Genomic DNA, 15,964 nt, shown 5'->3' on the forward strand with positions numbered 1-15,964 from the left:
CCGAGTCAATGGCGCATTGCATTGGCGTTCCCTGGAGTATCGAACGTTACGTAACGTTGTGCAACGGTATAACAATCACACTGGTGAAGCTGCAGCCGTTTTTTTTTCTTTACGTTGAGTCATGCAAAGCTGCATACTGCTCCGGTGAAGTATAAACGATATTGATCACTTTCACCACCGCGTTTGGGGTTATCTCATGGAGAAAGTCCTCAGGAAATTAATTAATCCTGGTTATGGAATTTCTACACGTTTTACACGCTAATTGACTGTACCTTTACAGCGTCCACTGTAAAACGAGTTACCAGGAGTTGATTGCCCAGCGTCACAGTGCAAAAAGCTGCCGCGAACTATTTATCGTAATTCTATTCCCGTTCTCACCCATTCCCGCCATTCCACGGCACTATGGTTCAGGGGCGGACAAAGGGTTTCAAAACCAATTTATACGTCTAAATTTAAAAACCAAGAAATTTTATTAAAAATAGGATAATTAATTTAAAAAAATAATCCAAAATTTGGCTCCAATTTCCAATTTTTCAATGGAAATTCAATGGAAATGAACGAAACGGTTGAAATGATTTAACACTTTTTGCCTGTATGTTACATATACTTATGAAACTATTTACTCTGAATATAGCACCTCATTGGAAAGGGTTTTTAGTCTACTTTTATAAACTTTGTTCGAATAAACCTTCCTATCGATTTTATTAGCGTTAGCATCAAAATTGTCCCAAGAAGTCCTGCCATTATCGTAATGTTTTGTGTTTGAAGATTAATGAAGATCACTTTTTTTCTCTTGTGACCTGCTGCCCTTCCCACGTTGTTTGCAACAAAGCTTAACTGTTTTTGTGTCTGCAGTGAAAATTACAACTGCCCCTGCAGCTGTCCCTCTCCTAGTTAGATGCAATTAGAAGTTTGATTTTATTTGAAGTTGATGAAGTGTATTTTAAGTTATTAATTCTAAGTTTGCATGTAAGAGGGAAAGAAAAACGAAGTTAATAGGTAATAGAAAACACTTTTTCATTAGTTATCTTCTCTTTTTCTTGTGCGGAAAAGCTTGAAAATGTGTACCTTATCTTGAATATTATTACTTCCCGTGTCATATAACACTTGCATACCCTAGAGTTATCTAAACATTCAACGCACATTAATAAGATGAAGAAAAGTGTTTTTCAATGCTATTTAGCAATAAATCAAGATTAATCAAACTTCAAAGCTTGTAAATAAAATGCACGCGACATATGTCCGCCCGTTAGCGGTGCGCTGGACCACTGTGCATGGGTAGTGTACATCAGAATGTGTAAAGTGTGCTATACCCTGGTTGATCGGATAAACTATCGACTCTCACACCGCTACGAAAAGGGCGACCGCACTTTAACTACCCCCACAAGTACGTTTGAAACAATCCGAAGATTGTTCGATGTTGGTGCCAGATCGCCACACTCGGAATAGAACACATGCAAATCCTCGGCCGCGCTGCCGGTTTATAACGCATGCAAATTTTGCATTGCAGCCCCCTTTTTGCGGTGTGCTTCCTCGTTCCTTCCACGAGCCATACGAGCGAAGGCGGATCACTCACCAGATCTCATCTTGTCGAACGATTGGAATCCGTTTCGTTTGTAATAGTACGTGCCTCGGGGTGCTCTCAGCGTCAGCGCTCGTCGGAAACCACTTTGCTCGCCTGCAAAGCTGGGAAGTTACGAGATGGAATCACGTTTCAGCTGGTTTCTAATAAAGCATTCTCATTGTGCTCCCTTCCTTTCACTTCAATCGGGGCGCACAGAATCTCGGTGCATTGAAATGCATCGGGTCGCAAGATGGTGGGGGGGGGGGGGGGGGGGGGGGGAGGGGGGAAAGCTTTTCGTGCGAGATGAGAAGGGTGACGGCAAAGCTACCCGTTTCGCCAGCTGATTACGCCATCGTTGGATGTTTTTTTTTCTTCTTTGCTTCCCACATTCCCTTCGTTAGAACCGACGGAATGGTTAATGCTTTTATTTATGTAAGCCGTAGCAGCTTGGCTTCGCGCATCACCACACGAGACATCCTTCGCAGCTAGGATTAATGAACGGTTTAATGCGATATGCGATCATCTCCCTTTTCTAATGCATCAGCTACAATACGATAGTGTCATTGTTTTCGGTGTTTTTTTTTGCGAGCATAAAGTGTTGAGCGTTATTCTTTCGAACAGTTGCCTACCATTGTTTGCGTACACAATGTTGCACCAATGGCTCTGCAATGAGGAAATGGAGACGCATGGCCTTTGGTGATAAAACAGCAAAAAACAAAAAAAACAAAATGGTTCTAAAACCGGAACCATCCCTCCTCCCCCCCTCCTCTCCATCCGAAACCGGAATAGTCAATCTGATTCCCACGAATGACTTCATCGATCGAAGCGATATTGGTATGATTCACATCGACAAGACCCACAAGACACACAACAAAGGGATGCAATAGGCCGCTGGGTTCTTGTCTAAATGGTTCTCCGGCGTGTGTTCTCCAGCGGGCAACAGGTTGAATCAATCCAGATTAGTGTGGCAAATGCAAATCAGGGATCAGCAACGCGCACGATTCCGATCGAATGGTATGCATACGATCATTACCCGTTAATAATTGTACACCCTTATACGGAAGGGGGTGGAAGGGGGGAGGGGAAGGGGGAAGGGCTAATGTGCTGTTTACAGCTGTTCTCTTGTTTTGTGTTTTGTACGTTTAAATACTTGTAGTCTCCTTGGCAGAAGCCTTCTTCCAACTTGATACAATTGTTCGGAAGCGATGGAACGATGTGGAAATGTTAAAAATAGCATTAAAAACTTGTCCCGAAAGGCATGAAAAAAAAAACACATACTCTAGTAAACACCGTGTGCGTGTGTATTGCACAGCGGGAGAAATGAAAAGTGAAGTAAACACAACGATGCGGATCAACTTTGTGGCAAAAATATCAATAACAAAAAAAAAAGAAGCAAAGAAAAACCGGTTTTATTTCTTCGAAATGAAAGTAAAAGTTGAAAAGGCTGTGCAAAAGTGAGGAGTAAAAGAAGAAGCAAATAAGATGGAGTGCAAAAACAGCCACCAAGAACCCTGTCCACCCTAGCCACTGCGAAGAGCGCAAACGAAAAGAAGGTCAGCGTAAGACGTATGACAAAAGAACGGTGGCGCATAGGTAGAAGGACGACGCTGAAATTAAGTCCGAGCAGAGGACGGGAAATGTTTCAGAACCAGCATAAAACAGCGAGGATAGTTTAGGGCTAGCGGAACCGTACTGCGACGTGCTCTTCATCCTATAATGGTATTAAGTATCAACATCTTTTAAAATGACTGTTCAAGCAGAGAGGCATAAAAAATTCTCAACCGTCAAGCAGCAAAGACACTTGATAAGGTGTCAAACAATGCCGGGAATACTTTCCAACTTTCGGTGCACGTCGCGTGCTCGCGCGTGGGCCAATCTATCCCGAGACAGCACGAGAAAATCGGTTTCATCGGGTGCACTTCCGGTGTTTGGATTTCGTTTCGGGCGCAACAAAATGTATTACAATTTATTCAACCCCTTCAGCCTTTAAAAGGGCCCCAAAACACTGGCAGGACGGGGAATGAATGTTGAAGTATAAAAAAAAAAACAACCGGAAGTGCTTGAAATTTCGCTCGATTGATCGCTCAAAGCACAGCGAAAGGTTCGTGTCACACTTACATGCAATCGGGCTTGCAGCACATCATCACCTGCACGCGTTGGAGAAGTGTGAGCGGTCTGTGTACCACAACAGGTGGGTGAAGGAATGAAGCCGAAAGCATTGAAGAAGGAGCCGAATTCTTCGCTGGTTTGGGGTTAGACTTCAGAATTGGATATAACTTAGAAAACTCGATGTCCATAATAAGGAAATCATTCCAAATGGATAAGCTTCATTGTGAAAGATCATAACACGAACATTTGTAGGGTTCCGCAAGAACCCCCTGCCCAACCCAAAGCAAGTCTTCCCGCCAAACGGTGACGCAAGCGGGTTGTGAAGCTCATGAGGGGGAAAAAAAAGATGGCATCAGAAGATTATCTAACGCTTCCAAGGTAGGGCTTTCCACCATCGCCAATATAGAACCGCGGCCGTACCGTTGAGTGCCGCAGATGCGAAAGTGATTCTGACCGAGAGCGAGATGCTAGACCCCGCAGAGTATCGCGTTGCCGCGCGTTTGCTACCTGTGCGGCGATGCTAGTAGGCGATGCACGCGAGCCGTTCCGTACACACCTTTACTGTAAACAAATCCCGCAAAACGGTCCGCAGTGAGCGAAATGGCGGAGTGAGTGATCGTACGCGAGAACGCCACGGCTACGCTGAGCGCGTTGCGTCTATTTGCGCGTGGCTTTTTTCCCTTTTTTTTGTTTTTTTTACTTTGCGAAACTTGTGTTTGTGTGGAAGCGATCGCACGGTCAGCGGGGAGGTTGACGCGATGCGGCGGACTCGAGAGACGCCACGCTATGGAAAAGAGAAAGGAAACTAAGATTACAAAACTCAACGATTGGAACCTGACCTAGCTAGTCATATGGGTCCGGGTTTTGGGTGGAATGCGGAGAAACGCGAGACGTTTCGGTGGTGGTGGTGGTGATGTTGTGTGTGGGTACCGAGAGCTTGCGCGCGCGAAAAGCGCAGATTTTTTTTTCCATGATTCGTTCGCTACATTCGTTTACTGAGTACCCGAGGGGGGGAGTAAGAAGGGATGGATGGGGGGCCAGAAAACAGGACTGGAGATAGAAATGGTTGTGCCTATATTTTTCATGTATTTGTTTGGCGTCGCTGTCATTAGTGCTCCGATGGAAATGGTGGGGAAAAGATCGTTCGCACGGAACAGAACACGGACTATCCTCCCCCCCCCCCCTCTTGGCAGCACTACTAGCGGGTGGCTAATGGGACGGTTTGAAAAACAACTAAACCCAACAACAACAACAAAATCCTATCCTCTCTGCCACTGATCGTTTCTTCGCTTGGAAGAATGCTTGGACGTGCATGTACATGGGAAGCAGCCTGTGAAAGTGTGCAAATAATCCCATTCTCATACTCATCTGTGCTCTTGTCACACTGTTTTGTCATAGAACAAATCACTAAGCAAAGTATTAAAGAGTGCTAAGTATTTGACTGTTATACTAACGTTGCTATAATGAATGAATCACCATTTGTTCTAAAGAAATTGTGCTAAAAAAACAGCTCGTTCTTTTTTTCTCATAATGCCTCAAATCAAGATTCAACTTCAATTTTATGCTAAATTGTCATAATGTTTAATATTTGCAACTTATATATTAGGGTTGCCATAATGAATGAATCATCATTGGTTCTAAAGAAATTGTGCTAAAAAATAGCTCGTTCTTTGGGCAGATTAAATGAATTCATGATTCCTCAAATCAAGATTCAACTTCAATTTTAATGCTCAATTGTCATAATGTTTAATATTTGCGACTAATATATTAGGGTTGCCATAATGAATGAATCCTCATTGGTTCTAAAGAAATTGTGCTAAAAAACAACTCGTTCTTTGGGCAGATGAAGGGAATTCATAATGCCTCGAATGAAGATTCGACTTGGACTTCAGTTTTATGCTAAATTTTCATAATATTTAACATTTGCAACTAATATATTAGGGTTGCTATAATGAAGGACATCATTTGTTCTAAAGAAATTGTGCTAAAAACTTTGCTTCTGCTGTATCCATGCCACATGACTAGAATTTGTATTGCAAAATGTATGCAACCGGTGTTGTCCACCGACAGGTTTCAGTTTGTTAAACATATATGATTACAGTAATTTATGATAATACCCAACTGGCAAGATGCAACTCACACACGTGTGGTGCGAGAAGCAACATTACACTTACCTCCAAGCATTTAAGCACTGCTTTTCGTACTCCGGGCACAGCGTTGAAATATGAGGGAAGGAAGGTGGTTTGTACACCAAACCGATTCCCTTCGGGATGCCGCTGGGATACAGCACGGCCCGCTCTCGAGACAGCTCACGTACCAGCAGTACCGCGTCCTCTACGGTGGGTTGGTTTGCTGCCGTACTACAGCTGCTTAGTACAACCGGTTGCTGCTGTTCCGTTGTGGAATGTCGGTACCCGGACCCGAAATGTGGTTCCTTGTTTTTTTTTATTACTACTACTAGAATTTGCACGCTTCCACGCTATCTTTGGATTGTTGTCTTTGATACGCTTATTGCTGTTGGGACGTTGTATAATGCTGGGAATGTGACAATCCTGCCGAGCGGTACGTTCGGTTGGTGTTGGATAGGGAAGGTAGACAAGGCGACAGATATTGATGTTTATCGTGCATTTGGGCTGGGTTTTTTGGACAGAGTTGCCACACTAACGAACACCTTCGCACTGCAGGCCGCCGACGGAACGCTGCAATAGAAAAGCGAAATCTTCGTAAGATTGGTTTGCTGTTAAGGTTTTAGCACTAACCGGCAGATGACATTCGCTGGTAGATAGTACATAATTTGGGGTTAGTTGCTGGTCCATTTAGATGTGAATTATTTTACGATCGTTTCAAGGAGGCAGTAAAGAAAATCGTTCACTAGTCTCATCCTAGCTGTCTATCAATCGTTGGACACTGTGCCAAGCGGCAGGCTTCGATCTGTTCTACATACAGCACCGCTTTTGCCGCTGCTGGAATGCCATTGTCCGTAGGCAGTGGTGTAGAAAATTGATCGAACTGCACGGCAGCACATGAGGCAGCACTTTATTGGAAAGAAACTGGATCAGTAGTTCAGAAGCGGCATCATCACCGCATGCCCTTGTATGCTCGGTTTTTGCAAACATAGCGATAGATACATCGGCACGGCTAGATTTCGATAGATGAAAGGTACTGTTTTCACATAGAATTTCAATCGCCCAGAGATTGGAGGGAGGACACACGTGCACGGAGACTTAGATGCGCATAAAGCGAACAATAATAATTTTAGCACAGCTCATTTGCTTCATTGTTGAGCCGTATCGGCACAAGGGAGACGGGGTAGAATTTGATCTAGCGCACCAACACCGACCACCCATTGCATAAGCACCCGCCCCGGGGGACAGTAGAATGCCACCGTACGGGCTGCCAGCTTCCGCTCTAGGGTGCGGTAGGTAATGGTACCTTTATGTATCGATTCGTTTTCCCACTGCGAGGTCGATCTTTACGAGCGTGCGCTCGGCAAAAGCGCAGACAATCAGTGCCCGGGCAACACCCAACCCGTGCGCGTTATTCATGTTACGTAATTGCACGAGGAACACAACACTTTCTATCGCTCTGGCCGTCGAATGCAACGGTCGGCATGTAACAATCCAGCGGAAATGAATTGATTTGCCGTGATGTAGCACGCTTTCGCGCCACGCAGGAAAAAAAATATATAGAAACTATCACGCTCGACCTTTACTCGATCTCGCACACAATGCGCTCCGTGAGCGGGGCGAGTGTGGGTGGTTGTTTGTGAATTCTACTGACACAGTTACTATTTAAGCTGGTGCACCGGAAAAAAATGGTCCCAAAATGATTAAATAACATGAATCATGTAAATCCCTGCTGGGTCTCACAAATTGGGCTCAAACATTCAAACAGACGTAGTACTCTACTGGTTTTGTTTCTTTTCTTTTTTCCCAAATGATAAATGATAACACATATCTTCACCGGTCTGTTGTGACTTAATAACTTCCACTAGCGGGCCCTGGGGCGACTTTATCACAAATGATGTGTCTTTTGCGTGGTTTTTTGGTATTCGGTTTGGCTTCTCACTTTTTCTTACGCACACGCACTTTACAAAACCTTCAAAACCGTTCCCCCTCTCCCTTCCCCCCGCTTACCCAACACCCCCTCATGGTGGCATTGAGATATTGTGATAGCGTGAAGCTTTCCCCTCCCTCTGCAGTGGAATTGAAAGCACGAAAGTGTACTTATCTGCAACATAATCACACCAGACACACTAGTCACCTGGTTTCTATTTTTGGGACCAATTTCGTCGATTTGTTACGATAAGAGCCGAACTACGTCGATTTTGCAGCGAAGAAAGCATCTAGCATCCCCCCCCCCCCCAAAAACCAATCATGGAGTTCGGTACGGGCTTCTTTTCTGTGTCGCGCACACTTTCACGGTTGCCGGGTGTGCGCGCCTGTTTGCTTTATCAACTTCAGACATGATGGAATTTTGGAACACACGTACCAGCGTTTCCATTGTTTCGGGTACACCATACCCCTAGATGGTTGATAACATCATCCAATCTACACCGAGCGCCAGCAAGATAACGGCCAGGCGTGTATCATACGAGTCGCGTTTCGCTTTCGTTCTGGGGTGTGAAGTATTAACCACTTAATACACCATGAGGCCGGATAATCAATTGGACGGTCCGCTATGAAACTGTTCATTAGAAAGTTCTTCTTTTAGAACATTGAAATAGTTCGAAAAAAAAATTGTAAGCTTCTTTGCATCCCTTACAGGACAAAAACTGGTGAGGCGTACGCTTGAAATTCGAATAAGCAATGAATGTCACAGTTTAAACGCAAGATCTCCTTTTAGAACAAGACGTACTTGTACTAAAAGCGAACTCGTAGTATTAACCACTTAATACCATGTGGCCGGTTAATCAATTAGACGGTCAGTTTTGCGACTGTTCATTAAAAGGTTCTTCTAGATCGTTTAGAACATTGAAATAATTCGAAATAAAAACATTATAAACTCCTGTGTATCTCTTACAGGGCAAAAACTGGTGAACGCTTGAAATTCAAATAAGTAATGGATGTCACAGCTTAAACGCAAGATCTCCTTTTAGAACAAGAAGCTTGTACTAAAAGCGAACTCCTATGACAATGACTTTAGAACAATGGAAATAGACAACAGTAAGCGGCCATTTGCTAATTGTAGCCAATCTTTCTACAACTTCCAAAGAGTTGGTGAAATTTATACAAAGTAACAGCATTGATTTAATACGCATGACGCACCAAACCGAACGTAACTTTCTGCATTCCGCAAACCACACACGCAACCGTTTGCTGCGTGTAATCGATACACCGGTGCGCTCCATCGTTTGAGGAAGTCTTCTCGGCATGTTTTGCTACATTCTCGGGCTAGTGTCTCCGCGCGGCGCGACGGGTGATAGGTAAATCCACCGCCAAACACGTACCACGTATCCCATGCCACTACCCAATTGTTAAACTCGCGTAATGGACGAGGGAAGGCAACAAAAACAAAATGGACAGCATTTGGACAACGATCGGGTCACAAGTTTTGAAGATGCTCACACGTTTGTAAAATATCCGCCATTGTTTATTTTGAGTTTCAGTTCAGTTTTTGTGTGTGTGTTTTACTTTTTAGTTTTCGCGCACTAGCTGTTTGCGCGTGTTCGGGCACTCTATCGAACCTGGTAGATTAAATTTTGCCGCAAAGTAAAAAAAAAACAGCGTAAGCTTAATGGTTTTCGTAATTCTGTTTCGGTTTGCCCGCAAACTGAAACTTACCGGAAAAAGAGGTCGGTTTATCGCGTAGGTTTAGTAAGCGCATTGGCGCGTGTCTGAAACGTGTTTGCGAATGCACATTTCGCAGCCACGCAAAAGCAGGGTGCAGCTACCAAACGGAGAGAATCAGTCTTTGAGGCATCATTTAGCATCGCTTCCTTTGGATTGCGAAGGAGAAAAAAAAAACATTGTTACTAAGGAAAGAATCACCCTTAAGCACCCCGCCGGAGCACTAATAGCGGTGCTCTAATACAAGAACCGGGCATTAGGTAGGAAATCAAGGCCACCGTGTGCTTGGTTAGGAAATTATCCGCTCCTACAGTCGCTGGAGCTGTGTCGGATCAATCGCAACCTTTGTTTCGCGTATGAACGGCCACTCGTTCGGAGCGAGGGTGCATCACCCGCCCTGAGTGAATGGATCGATGTGTGTACTAATATATCCGCTCCTCTGCGCCCGGTGCCTTTCGGTACCGTACGTACGCTGCTGTACGTGAAATCTTAAAACACATTCACGGAAGGAATCGTGATTTGACGCCACAGTCGTGTGTGCCACCGCTAGCCACCAGCCGAGATCTTATCCCGTACGCCCGGCCCGTCGCTGGCGGAGAGTGTGCTGGTACCGACACTCCGGCAACGTTGGAAGGGCACAAAGATGATCGTGATGTTGCCTTTAAAAATGCGGTAGTTGTTTACTACACGGCTACACTACAGCCACGATCGCGTATGATGAGCACTACAGCGAACAGCATTGGGCGGTATAGAAGGGTGTGCTTCGCTGGGTGATGTAATCGTTCTGCGGATAAACGCTCCACCGATCGAAGTCGGAAGGTAGCGTTTGGTGCACAAAAGTGCATCGTTTTCGAGGCGAAAGGTGTACTGGTGACGCTTGTACTAAGCTCTCTGTTAGATTAATCTTCAAAGTATTAGAAGCTGAATGAAATAATGGAGGCAGAAAAGCGAAATTCGCAGGAACTCAACTATTGAATATAGACTGATGTTTTAGAACAGCATGAATTGAGCTACTCGGATGAACTTTTCTATTGGAATCGAATGAACTTTCAGACAATCAGTTTCAAACCAAAATAAGCCAACTATCGATTACAACAGAATTACAAACTGTTGCGACAATTAGTACCTTTTTTGTTGAAGTTTTTTTACTGCCTGATTACTAAATAATATTTAAACATTTCCAAACCAAATCAATCACTCTCGACTGTTTGCACGAATTTGAAGAAAACCTTAACCCTTTCTCAATTCAAAAACTATTTTCAATGACAAAACAACAAATAACAACCCCAAAAAAAAACCCCCACAAACAAACATTATCACACCAAAATCTACAAACGTAAGATGGGAAAAAAAGGAGCAAGAAAAAAAAACCCACAGGCGAACCATTCCAAACCAAAGTACGCCCCACCTTCTTGGGTAAACTTCCGAGACTTTTGATGCCGCTGTGGCAGCACTAGCCTCGCTTATCGCACCTTACTCGCCGTTGATAGCGCGATTATTTAAAGGTAAATACATTTCACCTTGGAGCTTAATTTTGACTGCCTTTAATGCTTTCGCCTCGTTTTTTTTTTTCTTTCTTTCCCTTTGCCCCACGTTGAAAGGTGTAATCGTTTGTTTGTGGCGCGTTATGCTCGCAGGTGTAGTGAGATATTGTGGGTGACTGTGTAGTGTGAAGTGTTTCTTTTTCTTCGTGTGTGTGTGTGTGTGTGTGCTGGGGTGAGATTATTACAATCGTTTAAAAGCAAAAGAATTATATAACGACTGTAACCTTTTCCGAGAGGTGCTTCAAGGGTTGAAGATCCCCTTACATTATGCTATAATAGCTAATTATAGCAAAATTTCCAAAGCACGATTACGAACAATATTGACATTTGGCACACTTGGATCTTAAGCGGAAGAAATCAAACAACAGTGGTGTGAGTGTATGCAGCTGTGTGTGGAACCATTCCGACACTCACCGCACCACGGCTCACACACTAGTGCTCATCATCCAGTTTTGGGGTAATCTGTCACATGTGGTTTTGTCACATTTCACTATCTTTCAAGGTGATTCTAGCGGCGCGGTTTGTTTGTCAGTCTGCGCAACTGCTACGCAATACGAGCAGCGGCTAGCTGATTTGTGTGGTTCGATCGTAAAATTCTCCGCTCAACTGTCGTCAGAATTGGAATGATGGATGGAACGATTTCCATCGTTGGCCGTGTATAAAAAAAGGGGTTGGGGCTCCACTACCACGTTTTTATGGCAGCTGATATAATTAAGTAATTGCAGTACTTTTCTTTATAGCAAACACTCATACTCTTCACACCCGAGAACTTTTCGGTGCGACAAGTTCTAACGAATTCGTTACGTTTCACGGTACGTACGTTACACTTTACCAGGAAAGCAGAAACATAAACATACCAGATCGCTTTCATTGCTATTAAACATTGCCAATCGTTCCAAGAGGTGGTTGGAGGTGGAAACTGCTACCGAGCATTTCTAGTTTCCCTTATAGAGATTTTCACGTGATCGACTTGCGAACGGTGCGAACGGAGCGTTTGGTTTTTTTTTTTTTGCTAGAAAGCAAACAGAGTGGTTGCACCATAGTGCCACCCATTGGTGCCCCTCCAACACCAGCATACCCCCGCCTGCCGGTCGCTTTGTTTCGCTTTTTTTTTTCTTTCTGTTGTTGTTGCTTCCAAGCACTGCATTTCGATCGTGTGTGAACGTATTCGACCTAAATTCCCCAAATTGTGCACGCCATATGCTGTGTCGCCTGCTATTCGATCACCAGTGCACCCAGCTGCACACAACCACGGTGGGCCTAGTGACGTTTTTTTTTTTTGACGTGCGGCGAACCTACGAACCTGCCCGGACCAGAACGTCTCGATGCGCGCCCCCTCACGCTCCGGGTGCAGCCGGAGCGTCCCGTCCGATTCGGAAAGCGCCAATAACGTACGCTCTCGCACACATTCGCGCGCGCCACAGAATCGGACCATCGGCGTGTGTTCTGTGGGGCCAAGCGGACAGCGCGCCCGGGACACCGCATCCCGGCAGCGTGCCCCGGACGCGCGATCAACGTCTTTTTTCGTTGGCTTTCTCGAGCGTCGTCTATTCTTTCACACATTCATTGGCACGGCGGACAAATGTCGACATTCGGTCGGTCACGGGGAGTTTGGCCAGCTAGGGACGATCATGCATTTGCTCGATCGTGTCACCATCGTTGCCCCGCGCACTGCTGTCGTGCTGACGAGAATAATTGGATGATACTGTTTGACGAATGTGACGTTTCGGCGTGTTCGGGAGGGGGGTGGTGGTGGTGGTGGTGGTGGCCAAGCTTAGTATAATACTCTTATTATAGTTTTTAATCGCGCAGTGTTAGAAGATCGTCCAAATGAATCAACTTTTCGAACGATCGCCTTCTTCATTCGTAACCCTTCATTCCGGTCAATTTCACTAAGACTGATGCCAGAAGGTCGATCAAACAGCCCAGTTCTCATCATCTGACTGACTCAGTAACGTCAACACTTAACAGTAGTAGTTTCGAGATCCTCCAGAGCTTCAGAAGAAGCTCAAAACTTTAGAACTCCAGAAGAAATACTGCAAGCATCATGATAAACAAATTACATGCCCTTCAACTTACAATTCCGTTCAGCTTAAACTCTAGCTGCAACAGCTCTTCATTTCCTCCCAGCACTACAAGCCCCTGCCAACCACTGCCAGTCTCACGTGACACACGAATGGTTAGAATGGCTCCCCCGGCGCACTGTTGCTATGCCGTACGGGAAAACGCATGTAAACGACTTTCGCCGTAGGTCATCGCCGTCCAATATCACAAACCGCCCATGTATATACATCCGAATGTGCAGACGTGTCGATTTTTGTCTCCGTTTTTTTTTTCCCCTCCCTTGGCCAACAACGGCCACCAGCGTTCCGCGCCGTGGACACTGTCCGCGCAAAAGCTACCGAATGATTGATTACGACTGCTATTTTATGGCCTCGATTTTGTGTCTCGCTGCAATAATCAGCGTGTCCGTGTGCGTGTGTTGGTGTATTTTTACATTTTGCTAGCTCACCTTAAATTTCTCCACAAGTGTCGCACCGGCGTGGGCTAGATGTACTGTTCCGCACCGGGGTGGTTTCGGCCTGCTTTCGTGAATTATCGTGTTATCATGCGCGATAACAGGCAAGAGACTTCATTTACTAATCGAAATTGGATTTGACCATCTGGTGCAGTGTGTTCTTACTGCTTTTGCTGGAAAGTAGTAGCTAGCAGAGGGGTAAAAATAGTAGACACCTAGCTAGTTAGTAACCAAGATGACCTATCAGCATTCATGGTACATATTCGGGGTGTAAGTTTTGCTATAAATATTTATAGCAAACCTAGAACTGATTGAGTTCTTGAGCGGGTTTCTTAGTGATGTCACACACGGTGCACATACACTGCGTGCAGCAAATACGGGTGACGCAAATACGTGCCCGCTTCTGTCATAAAATTGATGACGCTTGAGAATAGTGCACGCTCTGTTTTCGCCTCTGTCTCAGAACAGCGGGCGCAGGGAGCAAAATTGCATGCGGTGAAAAGTGAAAAGTTTTGCACGATCTCCATAGAAACAGCAGGAGAAAAAAACACACACACCCATAGCGCACTGAGATGAGCAATTCTTTGCTGTCGAACTGGTGTTGCATGCCCGATTCGAATCCGTTCTGTATGCGCTCGGACAGGGCGGGTTGTGGTGCGGGACAGACGATGTTCTGTGACGCCCCGCAACAGCAACGGATCCGTCACCCGGGTGTAATTTATAATTATATCATTTATTTTTGTGTACAAAATCGTCACTACAAGACCGCGCCGATCGTTGGTCAAAGGCCGGTGCAGGTCCGCCACCGGGCCCGTGTCTGCAGTGACATAAATCACAACCTCGCAAATCATAAGCCATAAGCGCGACCAGATCGGTCGCGTCGGATGGGCAAAAAAAAAAAACAACCCCCCTTCGCCAAAACGATCGCCAAGGATCGGCGACCACCACGCGCACACGGTACAGGCACAATATTGGTCAATTTCTTTTGGCAGGGCTAGATTGAAGCTGGCTACCGTCTGGTTCTGCTGCGTGCGTGCGGTGCATCGCGGGTTGATGCACCGAACCCGTTTGGCCGCGTCTAGCTCGCGCCGATCAAACACGAATCTTCGGCAGTGGACAATTTGAGAAATTTAATTTTAATTATTAATAATAGGACAGACCCCGACTGGGGCGACATGGCGACGGCCACACACGTACACAGTGACAGGTAGGAATGTTGGCCCTTGCAGGCCAAACTGCAGCAGGGTTCTTAAGGGCGTACGGTCGTCACCCGTTCGCAATGCATCACTTTCGGACCATTTCGCAATTCATTTGTTCATTGCGGCAAAGGAGAGGAGAGGGGGAGGGGGGCGAGGGGTGATTTGTCTTCTTCTTCTTCTTCTTCTTTTTCTGCCGACAACCTGTTTGGGGTTTATCCTGCCAATCAGCAGCAACAGCATTGTGGTCGTTGACGTCCATTTTTTTTCTCTTCCGCTTCAAGGAGAGTAAGATTGTACAAGGGCGAGAGAATTTGGGTGTATCTTATCTGATACGAAAATTGGAGCTCTTCCCCCCTCCCCTCCCCCTCCCAGCAGAACAATGTGACAGCAAGTAATGCTGCTTTGCGCGAGCTTATCTGACATTTGTTTCCGGAGAAATGGTGCATTGGAACGTGCGATAGATGACGTAAAATCGTCCGATCAACCATCTGCGGTTTGGCTTCGAATACTAATACTAATGCAAACAAACTTCCAGGGAAATGTCTCTTACAGCAACGCTCCTACGGGACGCAAACCGAAAACATCCGAGCCTCGAATCTCTTCGATGACGACACTTCGATTCTTCCGTCTGTAAAGGCGGTCGTGATAGTTTTGCGATGACGCAACCGAACCCGCTGCGAGAAAGTGTGCATGCGTTCGGGGCGCATCGGCGCTCCAGCATTGAAGCCAGCCAGCGTTTTGTGTGAAAGTGAGAATGAAACGAAGCGGTGGCTTTCGGTGGCCGAGTTCGCACGCCTGGGTGGGGGGAACGCCAAAGCAACGGCGGGCAGCGTGTGGCACGCACAAATGTGCCGCGTTACCTCCCCAAAACGCATGGGAACAGCAGTGAAGTAACAACCGTTGGCGGTGGGCCTGAGAAATGATGCGAAAGTAAACCCAAAGCAGAAACACACGCATAATGTAGCAAAGCTGGGATGGCGGAGGTGCGGGAAGGGTAACGAACAGAATTTGGACACACATTGTATCGCGTGTTCCGATTGATAAGCCTTGAGGGCGCACTGTTTGATAGCGAGCAACAGCTAAAGAAAGAGAGAGAGAGAGAGAGAGATTTATAGCGCAGCCAACAGGGTTTTGGGAAACGACGAAAAGAAATGTAAAGTAAGCGAAATTCTACGAGCTATGAGAAAATCTATCCCGCACGTGTGTGTGTGTGTGTGCGGGCAGGAGAAGGGAGGGGTAGC

Source organism: Anopheles marshallii, chromosome 3 (assembly GCF_943734725.1).
Source record: "Anopheles marshallii chromosome 3, idAnoMarsDA_429_01, whole genome shotgun sequence".
NCBI lineage: Eukaryota > Metazoa > Arthropoda > Insecta > Diptera > Culicidae > Anopheles > Anopheles marshallii.